General features: G+C 41.5%; 1 pseudogene; it reads left to right on the top strand.

Annotated features, from left to right (window-relative positions):
- The first annotated feature begins 7,931 nt into the window (after positions 1–7,931).
- Positions 7,932–8,113, top strand: LOC142591774 (U2 spliceosomal RNA; annotated as a pseudogene).
- The last annotated feature ends 4,189 nt before the right edge of the window (positions 8,114–12,302 follow it).

Genomic DNA, 12,302 nt, shown 5'->3' with positions numbered 1-12,302 from the left:
ATGCTGTCATTATTAACATAGTTAACCAGTTCTGCTACAGCTTCAACTAAATGCAACGATGGTTTAAGAAAACTTTTCAGCTTCTGATTATGACTTTCAATGCGGTTATTTGTGTTATTACCTAAAGTTGGAAGTTCTTTCCTGTAAGCATGCACCCACATCTGTCTACACGAATGCCACTGTTGCATGTAGTATGTGAGAAAGTCTTTGGGAGCAATTTGCATTAGGTGTGGCAGCTTATCATAGTGCTCCTGTAGAGTTTGAGAATAGACTAGTTCTTTCAAAATTGGAAGAAGTAGTTTGCGTTGAGCCTTTGCCTTCTCATCAACATTTCTATGGAAACAATTCAGCACATGCCATGTGCACAGCAATATTGTACTATTTGGAAGGAGAGAACTTAAAATGCGAAGCTCATTCATGTCTTTGTCTATCATTACTACTTTGCAGGCTGCTATAACAAATGGATTAAAGTGTACAGATTTCTCAAACATGGGCCGAACAACTGCTGTAGTTTCATTCCGCACAAATGCGTAGCAAACACATCTTCCATGACCACGACCATCTTCGACAAGAATTGAGTACAAGACATAATTTTCCCTGTTAACGTTATAAGTGCCGTCAACAAATATTACCTCAGGATACTTTTCAAACATTTCACGCATGTGGCTAGTTTGAATTAAGATAAACTGGAGGTTGTTTTCATTATTCTTTTCATAGTGAATAAGCCAGTCGGGATTCTTCTCAATTAAGCTTTCTATTTGATGAATCAACATTTCACCATGTGCCTCTTGAGTTCGAATAGGTATAGAATATTCCATTTTATTGTTGTAGACATCTTTCGTTGTTAATGTCTTTCCTGTTTTCTGCCTAACCAAGTTCTTAAAATCTTTTGGAGCGACATTGCACTTGACTAGGTCATAAAGTTCTGTCTTCTCTGTACTGCTTAGGAGCCTTTTCTGAGGATAGATGTTATACAGATCAAGGCTATGGTTATGTTTGTCTTTTAGCTTGCTTATTCTGTAGTGCAATGCCGGTTCTTTACAAAGGACAAGTGAAAGAGACATTTCGCAGTTAGTGCTATTATAGCTCTGGTTAGGGCGCTTTCCAATTCCCCGCTGCCTAGCAGGACTGCCATGAATACACCGATAAGTGATTCTGAGAAATTCATAATCTTTACTGTCTGCTGCAAAGGGGTTTTTATTTGACCTGCTCACAGAAACTACATGTTTCCCTTCCTTGCACCAGGCATCAAAGCATTCCTTAAAAGAAACAAGATTGTCAAATGTGCCGTTTAAAAAAATTCTTTTTGCTCCTGCTCCAAGTAGTACATCAGAATTACTTGCGCATGTCTTGACAGAAGCTGCGGCATCAGAGCTGGCAACACTGCAGCCTGGCATCAAGGCTGCCGAATGTTTACTTGGACCTGCATTGAGCACAGCCTGAACAGAACTGTCAGTTGTAATGCCACATTTCTGTATGGAGACAGCCTTATCACTGTCGGAACTAGATTTAGAAGACAAAGCTAACTGACGACGTCTGTACCGCTTTCCAGCATTGGACTTGGCCCTTTCTGAAGTGCAAATAGCTCTATCAGGCATACTTTTATGGCTTTTGCAGCCAGCAACCTCGACCACAACACCACACAAGACAGCTGCAAAGTCTACTGTAGTGGCCTGCAAACAGCTTTGCTGCTGCTTGCTGGTCAAACAGCTGTCATGGGCACTGTTGTGTGAGGTTGTGGCTTGCCCTTGCATGTTTGCACCTGAGGCTGCAATAGAAGCGGGTATACTGAATTGCTGCTTTGCCCGCCTTACTACTGCAGGCAAAGATGCAACTCGCTGCAAGGGCTTGGCAGCTGTGTCAGCAAGTACTCTGCGCCGCCTGCCTACTGCTTGGCCGGTGCCTTGTCTTTGCTTGCACAGTGCCGCAGCCTTTCTGCGGTTCCTCCTTGATGTCACCAGAGTCCACTCACCACCATGGGAATTGTGTCCTGCCTCAGCCACGCTCTCTGTGGATAAGTGAGGAGAAGGACTTGCCTGTATGACTCCTCCCATGACCCTGGAACAAGTGGTGCTAGCACCTCGGCTGAGGCTCACTGGCTTAGCAGAAGGAACATGGCCTTGAAGCCTCACCTCAGCCTTTCCCCTTCTCGATACCCTTGAACCATGGGTCATGGGTGAAGGCAGGCTGTCCCAGGTGCACCAGGTCTTGCTGCCCTTGCGGCGAACGCGAACACCGCCAACGAGAGCAAAGCCTGGACCCTGAAGGGCACAAGGAAGCTGGTCGGTGTTGCACGCCTGCAAGGAAGCACGGCTGGTCACCTGCGCCGGTGTTCTTGGCTTCACCCAAGATGGCTTGCTTGCTGCAGGAGAAATAAAGTTAGCTTCAAGGGGAGGAAAGTCGGCACTGCTGAAGGCAGGTGCTGCAGGTGGTTCTGCCCAGCCACTCCAGGAAGATGGCGCCTGCCTGTCCTTGTAGTTGTGCAGGATTCGGCCCCTCTCCACAGTGGCAGCCAGGATGCGGGCCTCCCTGTAGAAGTAGTCTGCCAACAGCCGGTTTCCGTGGCGGCTCGGGTGCACACCATCCCTGGCAAGGCAGCTTGCCCAATCTTCAACCAAGCCACCCATGAAGTGGATGTCCTGCTCCTGACACAGCTCCTGCAGCGCAGCGTTCACCTCTTTGTACCTTTCGTTCATGCGGCGCAACTTAGGCGACTGTGCTTCGCGCATGCGGTACTCATTCTGCCCGCGAGGGAGAATGGCAGAAAACGCAACCTGCGCGATGGGATTGCTTGCAATTATGTCACGAGCTAAGCGACGGTACTTGTCTATGTACACGTCCACAGGTTCAACAGTGTTGTTAGTGCCGACGTGCACAATGACAACGTCAAAGCTTCCTAGCTTGTTGACAATCATTGGAAGCAAGTGCTCAATCTTTGCTCCCCTGTGCGCGCTGACCTCAACAGCCAGGTCACGACGTGACGGGAAATACTGACCGACGTATTTCACCATCGAATCGCCAACCAACAAAGCTCGAGTCATGGTGACCAGGAGAGCACAAGCAAGCTATTCAAGACTTATCAGTCAACACTAAATGCTACTCACTAAGCAAAAATTATCTAAGATCAATAAGAACCTGAAAGAAATGCGGCCAGAAGTGCGTTAAATCTCAAACTAGAACGTTTCGCATCAAAAAACCGCTGCTACACTGAAAATCTGACCACAGAAAAACACAGCAAATATGACTTAAATACTGAAAGGAGGTTGCACAAAACTACACTAAGAATTACAAAAAGAACCGTATAATAGTGGTTCAACAGAAGAAAACGAGATGTTTCACGATTGCGTTGACGTCGTCGAGGAGGACAGGATGACCAACAGCCTAGCTCGCTCAACGATCACTGCACTATACGTGAAAACGCAACTTTAGGGTAACATCATGGCATAGCGAAAGTAGAGCAATGCGCTAGGGTCACGCGACCTTGACGTCAATAATCACTTGCAATATGAACGCGTAAGCTGTCAAAAATATTTTCAACGTCACCGCATGCGACGCAAATACATTTATCTTAATTATGAATTTATGTATGAGAATGCATCACTCTACCGTTCTCGTGCGCAACAGTGTCGCAGCGCAACCCAACAACATTGCGCGCGCGCGTGTCGCGTTTGCGCCGAGCGCGCGCGTCATAAAGCGCGTACCTGTCAGCTCTGTTGCAGCTTAGAAAATGAAACTCATGACCACAAATAACTAAATTTGCGAATTCCCCGCCATGCAAAATCGACGGTGTGCGAACGACTAACCAGATTCTATGTACAAGTATACGTTTCGAACTGCGTTTATTGTTTTCACTTTTTCTCTGTTATTAAATGTTTTTCATCATGTTATATGTCTTATGTTACGTGTCCTTTTTTTCTTTTCGCGCTCCCTTCATGCCTTCTACATAGAAACTCGCGTTTTGGCGGTAGTTCGTCTTCACCCTCGCCATGTTGTATCGTGGTGATTCGATGATCAATACCACGAAGAATTACCATGAGCATATGATGATGCAGGCGGCCAAGCAAATTTCGCGATGACACTGAAGCGCCGAACGTTTAATTGGGCTGCTGGAAAAATATTAAAGAATGAACATCAGGAATTCACGTACAGTGCACACAAAGGAAGGAGTCATGCCGCCGTAGAATTTCCTTTCGCAAACTTTCCGTTTTCCCTTCATTTGGAGCTTCAAACCTCGGGTTCAGCCACATGGATGTTTCCGCCGCCACCGAATACTTCATTATTAATTAAACCAAGCGAATAACTTGTCCTGTCAAGTTTGTTTTATTCCTGGGTTTTCTTCCATGAGTGCATGACCATGTCCTACTTGTATTGCCCCTTTAGATGGAGCTGTTGTGGCTGCAACAGCTGACTCAGACGTTGTTTTTGATGTATTGATTTGTGTTCGTTGAATAAATCATATAATAATAATCTTTATTTGCACTGTACAGTGCGCAGGCGAGTGGCAATGATCAGATTTGCCGCTTCTTTTTCACCGGTTTGTGTTTTTATCCTGCCATATCTGTCCTGCCTCATTGACGACTTGCTGAAAGTAATAAGTTGTCCCATGTCCTGGAATTTTGGACATTCCCCGTGCGACCATCTTTCCAACTTCACCGCTGTGTACCAGTGTAACTAAATGGGCAGCATATGAAAAGAAATTCAGAAGGCGGCCCAAATTCCAACTTTCCATTAGCAACATTGAGAGGGCACGTGCCGTTTTATTAACATGCGCATTTATGGCACTTGGTCCTAACATCTTTGCTGCATTATAGCAGTGTTTTGATTAGGATTAAAGTACTTGTTGAAATTCTGGCGTTCTTTCGAGATACCATTTTTAATATTGCAGCCAACTGAGTTACGCTAGTCCATTGCGGTGGAGTTCAAGAGATGGTCGCAGGGGCGATGTTCAAAATTCTTGGCTATGTTCAGCCCAATTTCTTTCCTGACTTTTCGAACTCTAGCTGTGTCTAGCCCTGCGATCCGTTTTCTGGATTCTGTATCATGTTAGTGAACTGTGCATATGCCCCCTGCCTCGCGTCTCGGCGAGGGTCCTATATGCGTTCCATAATGAGCAAATAGGCTTTAGTAGGCTTTACTGTAAAACAGTCCTGTAATACAGAGAAGCATACAGAGTGCATTGCGGTGAAGGTAGGCGAGAATTTGCGCAAGTACTAAGCGTTAACAGCGTGTATATTTAGTACGTTCGGGCTGCGCCTCCAGGACACCAAAAGGGCAACGGTGACGCCACAGCTGGAACCTGGGTTGGTCTGTGGGTTCAGGGCTCGCCGAAATGCCAACCTACGGTTCCACCTTTGATCTTTCCGCTGGCCCTTCCGTGCTTGGTATAAAGATCCTTCGCCGCCCACTTTATTTTAATAGATGCTCTCCTGAGGTCTCCGTTTGCCGGTATTTATATTTCTCTCACGCCAACTTCACTGTAATACATTTATGTACTGAGGTGAAACTTACTAAAGCGCATTGGTCATTACGGGACTCATATATAAGGCCCTTGCGGACTATGTATCACCGCTTTGTTTCCAAGGGGATGCCATTAGAGATCATAATCATGGGTGACACATCGCTTCCTTGGCTTTGTTGACGGGCACGACAAATCGTTTTTTTTTTTTGCATCTAGAACGTTATGCGCAGCAAATGCCCACTCCGTTGGCGACGCAGAAGCACTCATGCAAGGAAAACGGTGTAGTAGAGATGTTCCGAGATACGCGGAGGGCAACAAATTTTCATGAACCCTAGCTTAGCGTTACATTGCTGCGCTGGCCACTGTCGTTGGTGCAAGTAAGCACCTAGCACACTATGCAAAGCAGCCGGTCACCTTCTGATTGCAAAGTCAGTGAAAGAGGTAAAGAATGTTTGTATTATAAATTTGAGCCACAAATGGGCTCTGCCTATGTCCCAAGACTGTTTTTAATGAAAAAATAACTTCCTTCTTGATATGTACACCTGTTCATCCCATTACAACAACAGGTTTTCGACTATAGGCATCTCTATATGCCTCAATCCCTACTGTCATTTTAGTGCTCCCACTAGAAATATAATTTCAACAGAAAATTATCTGACACCTTTTGACTTGGAGTTTAGTACTGTGCCTGGGGTATAGCTTCGACAAAATGCACAAAAAAAATAATTTTAAAATTTTATCAGCCCTAATGGTGTCCCATAAATTTGTGTACTGTGCTCTCAAAAGTTTGTTGTTGTTCTTCTCCACTCGAAAGCACTTGTGCTGATAGTACTGTTTGTCAGTTGGGGGCTGTCTCATCACCTGCTTTGAAGCCTCTCTTACAATATTCTGATACACTAGTTAAGTTCTACTCTGTTAATGAGATAAAAATGAAAGTGTAGGCTTTGGATGGTAACATTTTCCATTTAGCAATGAAGTATAAATGATGTCCAGAACATGCCTCTTGGGTAATGCATCAGTGAATTATTGAGGCAGCACTTCTTACAATTCACAGATTAAGTCATGGAATGCTTTGCATGCAATGCAAGGTCAAAAATTGTGGCTAGAAATCAGTGCACACTTTAGCAGTATGCTGAGCTGGGCTAGTTAGTGCATGCTGAAGGGAATTGAACAGTGCAATAGACGAGACATATTTGCATATGACAGCACTGTGCCTATTGTTTACACTATATGTCCAGTCTTTTGTGCTGTTTCATTTACTTCAATGTGTAGACCTTCACTACAATAATAATGCTATCTCATTAAATTTGGGCCGTTAGTAACATTGTGAACAAATGCACTATGCATTTCTTGTTATTAATGTGTGTGTATGCGTGTACTTGCATGCATGCGTGTGTACTTTGTGGTTGTTACAAGTCTCTTTGATTTCTATTAAAATTGGGAGATTACAGACAAACTAATTTTTGCTAACCAACCTTTATAGGAGTGGCAGACATCAGAAGTTGTGCTACCTAACTAAATTAAGTCATTAATAACTAAATTTAAGCAGTTATGTTAGGAGGCATGTTAACATGAAAGTGTAGATTTGAATATGTTCGGTAGTTGAGGAATAACCATTGCTGGAACTTCTGTGCCTTATTAAACACACTACTTTCTTGAAATAAGCTCAAAATTTGAAACAAAATACATTGCTCTTCCAATGAGCAGTTTTCATTACACCATTTTCTGTCAGCACATAAACATATTAACTGGAAGACTTTGCAAAACTTTGATAATTATTTAACCTATTGGCAATTATTCCACAAATTCTGACGTCCACTGCTGCTATGTAGCTTGGCCTGCAAAAATTATAATTTGACTCAAATCTCCTATTTCTCATAACGTGAAACAGACATAGCAGAAGCACACAAGATGAGTGTGTGTGTCAACGTGTGCATATTATAGAAAACTTAACACTACGTATACAGGGTGTTCTTTTTTAGCTGCACCAATTTTTTTTAAAATTTCGTGTGGTAGATAGCACAATTCTAACCCTTGATCTAAACTACTTGATAAAGTGGGTATTACTTCTACAAGAAATAAGAATGCCTGACTGAATAATTAACTTTATTCTAATTAACTTCTTGTTTGTTACTTTATGGCACCCATTTCAATTGACAAATTGTAGCTGGTGAGATTGCAATGCGTATCCACTTGGAACACATTATCAGGACTAGCCCAGTTTCGAGATATGAATTTTCAAATGTCCAATGAAATGCATTGATGTTCCAGTTACCTTTGTGCGTCAATGCATAGAACAGTTTTTATAAGTAAGTGGAACAAAAGTGAATTTTTACGGCAAGTTTGATGCCACATATCTCGAAACTGGTGCCATCCTCAGAATTTGTTCCCAAGCAGATATGCCTTTCAAACTCACTGGTTACATTTTGTAGATTTGGAATGCCCACAAAGAGAGGGTGGTGCAAACGTAGACATGGCCAGCAAGGGTCAAAGTGCAGTGTCTGTTCTTATCAGCTTAATATCTGATATGGGTTCTATTTGGACCCAAGCTATTAAACTTATTTTTGCAAGTTGCCGGAGTGCTTGAAGCCTGCTTCACCAATACTTTTGTGCAATATTTTTGTGTGTACCTTAATGTGGCAAATATGCTGCAGTGAGGGTTGTCAACGCATGTGTGAATGTACCACTGTTTGAGCATAGGAAAAATAGAAGTAAGAATATTGGGCCTCTCAAATTAGCAAATTAGTTAAAAGACCAGGAGAATAATTTAAAGATACATTTAGAGACGTGTATCTGCCTTAAATACTGCATCTTTAAAATCAACATCGTCATCATCAACCTGTTTTATGTCCACTGCAGGACGAAGGCCTCTCCCTGTGATCTCCAATTACCCCTGTCCTGCGCCAACCGATTTCAACTAGCGCCCGCAAATTTCCTAATTTCATCGCTTCACCTAGTCTTTTGTTGTCCTCGATTGCGTTTTTCTTCTCTTGGTACCCATTTTGTAACCCTAATGGTCCACCGGTTATCTAACCTATGCATTGCATGGCCTGCCCAGCTCCATTTCTTTCTCTTAATGTCGATTAGAATATCAGCCGTTTGCTCTCTGATCCAAACCGCTCTCTTTCTTTCTCCCCTTTAACGTTACGCCTAACATTCTTCGTTCTATCACTCTTTGCATGGTCCTTAACTTTTTTCCCAATCAAGCTTCTTTGTCAGTGTCCAAGTTTCTGCCCCACATGTCAGCACCGGTAAAATGGGCTGATTGTACACCTTTCTTTTCAATGACAATGGTAAGCTCCCAGTCAGGAGCTCACGATGTCTGCCGTATGTGATCCAACCCATTTTTATTCTTCTGTGAATTTCCTTTTCATGGTCAGGGTTCCCTGTGATTAATTGACCTAGGTAAACGTACTCCTTCACAGACTGTAGAGGACAAATGGCGATCCTGAACTCTTATTCCTTTGCCCGGCTATTTATCATTATCTTTGTCTTCTGCACATTAATCTTCAACCCCACTCTTACACTCTCTGTTAAGGTCCTCAATCATTTGTTGTAACTCGTCTGCATTGTTGCTGAATAGAGCAATGTCATCGGCAAACCGAAGGTAGCTGAGATATTCGTCATCGTTCTTTACTCCTAAGCCTTCCCAGTTTAATAGCTTGAATACTTCTTCTAAGCATGCAGTGAATAGCATTGGAGAGATTGTGTCTCCCTGTCTGACCCCGTTCTTTATAGGTATCTTCCTACATGTGTAGAATTAAGGTAGCTCTGGAATCTCTGAATTTTCCCAGGTACATAAGCGGTCTGTACTCCTTGATTGCGTAGTGCATCTATGACTGCTGGTATCTCTAGTGAATCAAATGCCTTTTCGTAATCTATGAAAGCCATATAGAGAGGCTTACTGTACTCTGTGGATTTCTCGATTACCTGATTAAGGACACGGATGTGATCCATTGTAGAGTATTCCTTCCTGAAGCCAGCCTGTTACCTTAGTTGAATGAAGTCCAGTTTTTACCTTATTCTATTGGAGATAATTTTGGTGAATATTTTATATAATACTGGGAGTAAGCTAATGGGCCTATAATTTTTCAGGGTTTTAATGTCTCCCTTTTTGTGGATTAGTATAATGCTTGCATTCTTCCAGTTTTCTGGGACCCTTGCGATCGATAGACACTTCGTATAAAGAGCCGCCAGTTTTTCAAGCATTAAGTCTCCTCCATGTTTGATTAAATAGACTGTTATTCCATCTTCTCCTGCCACTCTTCCTCGTTTCATGTCTTGCAAGGCCCTTCTGACCTCATCGCTAGTTATAGGAGGAGTTCCTGTATCCTGTTCATTACTGTTTCTAATTGAGGTATCCCGACTCCTCTGGGTATTGTACAGGTCAGTATAGAATTCTTCCGCTGCGTTTACTATATCTTCGAGATTGCTGATGATATTTGATGATACCCTGCTTATCTTTTAATAGTTATATAACTAATATTAATATCATACTATATATAATATTAATGGTTATATTTTAAAACAAAATATAGCATAACCTTGGAAATTGCGATGCATAAAACCACACTTAACAGATTATTCAAATGTATGGTGATATTCATTTCTTGCATTCTTTGCCACTTGCTTAGCAACTGCACAATTCCTTTTTTGATAAATCTGGAGAAGTTTACTGGACGAAACATATAAATCCACTTAAATGCCCTCAGATGTTGAGAAATTTTTCATGTTGACGAAGTGGTCTAAGGGTACCGTATGTGAGGAGGGAGGGACTGTCAAGCAACACATCCCACTCAAGCACAAGCTATCTTCCCTCAGATATTGTGGGATCTGGCATTGTCATGATGAAAAGCAATGCTTCTTTTAATTTAAGAACTCTGCCCTTCTCTCCTAGATTGTTGTGCATAACTAATTGAATAAGCAACAGTAGTTTGCATAAATTGACTATTACATTGTTTTCAGTAAAGGATTTCTTGGGGAAAGGTTTGTGGTCATTGTTTTTACACAGCTGGCCACTTATGGGAGGCAGTGATAAAGGTTGCAGTCACTGAACTTTTGTAGAACTGAAATGTGTTGTTGGTTAATATATGCAGCTTTTTAGAAATGGTCATGAGTTCAGACATTTATAGATTGAATAGACTATCCACATACTAAGCACTTGGATGGTAGTTCTCATTACTTTTCTTAATTTTGTTAGAACTACCAGAGGTTATCTTGCCACTTCTGTGTTTGTGGTCTTCAAAAGTAAAGCGAAATGAGTGAAAAAAAATTTAATGTAGCAGGCAAGCAAAACCTTTCAGTTGGAATGTTATTCCAAATGTCAGAAAAATATTTTGAATGAATCTCTGTGAGTGAACATCTGAATTGCTTCATGCTTATGCAATCTGTAAGGAGTCATTTTCTTAGAGTGTAAAAGAATTAAGATGAGTTGGAGCACACTTTTGCAGAAGCAGTGTCCCCTTGTTTTTAGTGGTGTGTGGATGTTTCAGATCACAAATATTGAATTGAATAGTATTTGCTGTTTGATTTGTATTTGATTTATGAATTGATTATTAAAAATTATGGAATAATAATTTATTTTGATTATGTAAAGAATAACATTTATTGTGGCCTCAAAGAAGAGAAGGGGTAGGAACTGAGGACTATTCTGAATAAGTCTGCTGAAAGGAAGCTGTGGTTGCTATACATGAGCGCTAGTTCTTGAGCAAACACAGGGGTCAGAGGTGTATGATTTTGGCAAAACAATTTATTATTTGGCCACTTGCATGATGTATCAATCATTTTAAAACAATGTGCAGTGCTTTAGTATTACACTTTTCTCCTTCAACAAACTCAACATTTTCCATAGCTCCAGATGTGCTATTCCAAATTTCTTTTTTTCATTACTGTCATTGCCATGGCATACCACGATAACTAAAAGTAGTTGTTTCTCATTTATGCGCTCCTCAGTTGACTGGACATCTATTTTGCAAACAGCATAATATGCATTTATATGTGCCTGTAAACAAGCCAAGTAAATAATGCCAACACACTTCATTTTTTACAACTAGCACTCTACACTTACTTTATATTTCAGCAACTTTAGAAATTCTAAATTTGATTCAGTATTTGGAGGTTGCTTTCCTCAAACATATGTAGATGCAGTAAGAAAATTTCATTATTTGAGCACCCCTACTTCTTTTCTGAAATGACACTATTAAATTATTTTAATCTCCATTGAGGGAGGGAGATAAAAAAATAGGAGGGGCTGTTACATCACTTTTTGTGAAGTCAGACAATGCCATTTGGTCATGCAGCCCAAGCAACTTCTCCATCTTTGTAGGTGCTGTCAGAACACCCATGTATGTTTTCTGTTTCTATGCTACTGTGCACCAGCTTTGCGAGTCTGAGTGCATCACCTCTGTGGCCACAAAGCTCAGTATGAGCAACTGTGATGTATTTTAAGGTTACCTTATGAAGAAATGGAAACTACCCAGTTTTGCTGCACTTTGCATGCATAGTACTACGATACTGTGTAACTTGACAACAGATAGCTTCTTTTGTGTGCACAAAGAACTTGGAAGTGTGATAATTCCCACAATAATTTCATTATTTTTAGTATGCAATATTTTACCCAACTTTGTCATTGGCCATTGGTGTTTGCAGGTGTGCTACACATTTTAAATGTGGTACTATTAAAAAATAGGCTGAAACCTATTTATGGATGGTGCTGCATGTTAATTAAAAATTTTACCTGGTAAGAGGGAGTGCAGAACTTAAATCTGTTTATTGAAAAAATGTTTGAGTTCAACACAAGGGTTAGTAGATTTACATGGTAACAACTTGTGAATGGGGTGGGGAC

The sequence above is a fragment of the Dermacentor variabilis genome, chromosome 8, assembly GCF_050947875.1.
Source record: "Dermacentor variabilis isolate Ectoservices chromosome 8, ASM5094787v1, whole genome shotgun sequence".
Lineage (NCBI taxonomy): Eukaryota > Metazoa > Arthropoda > Arachnida > Ixodida > Ixodidae > Dermacentor > Dermacentor variabilis.
This window is presented reverse-complemented; position numbering and strand designations above follow the sequence as displayed.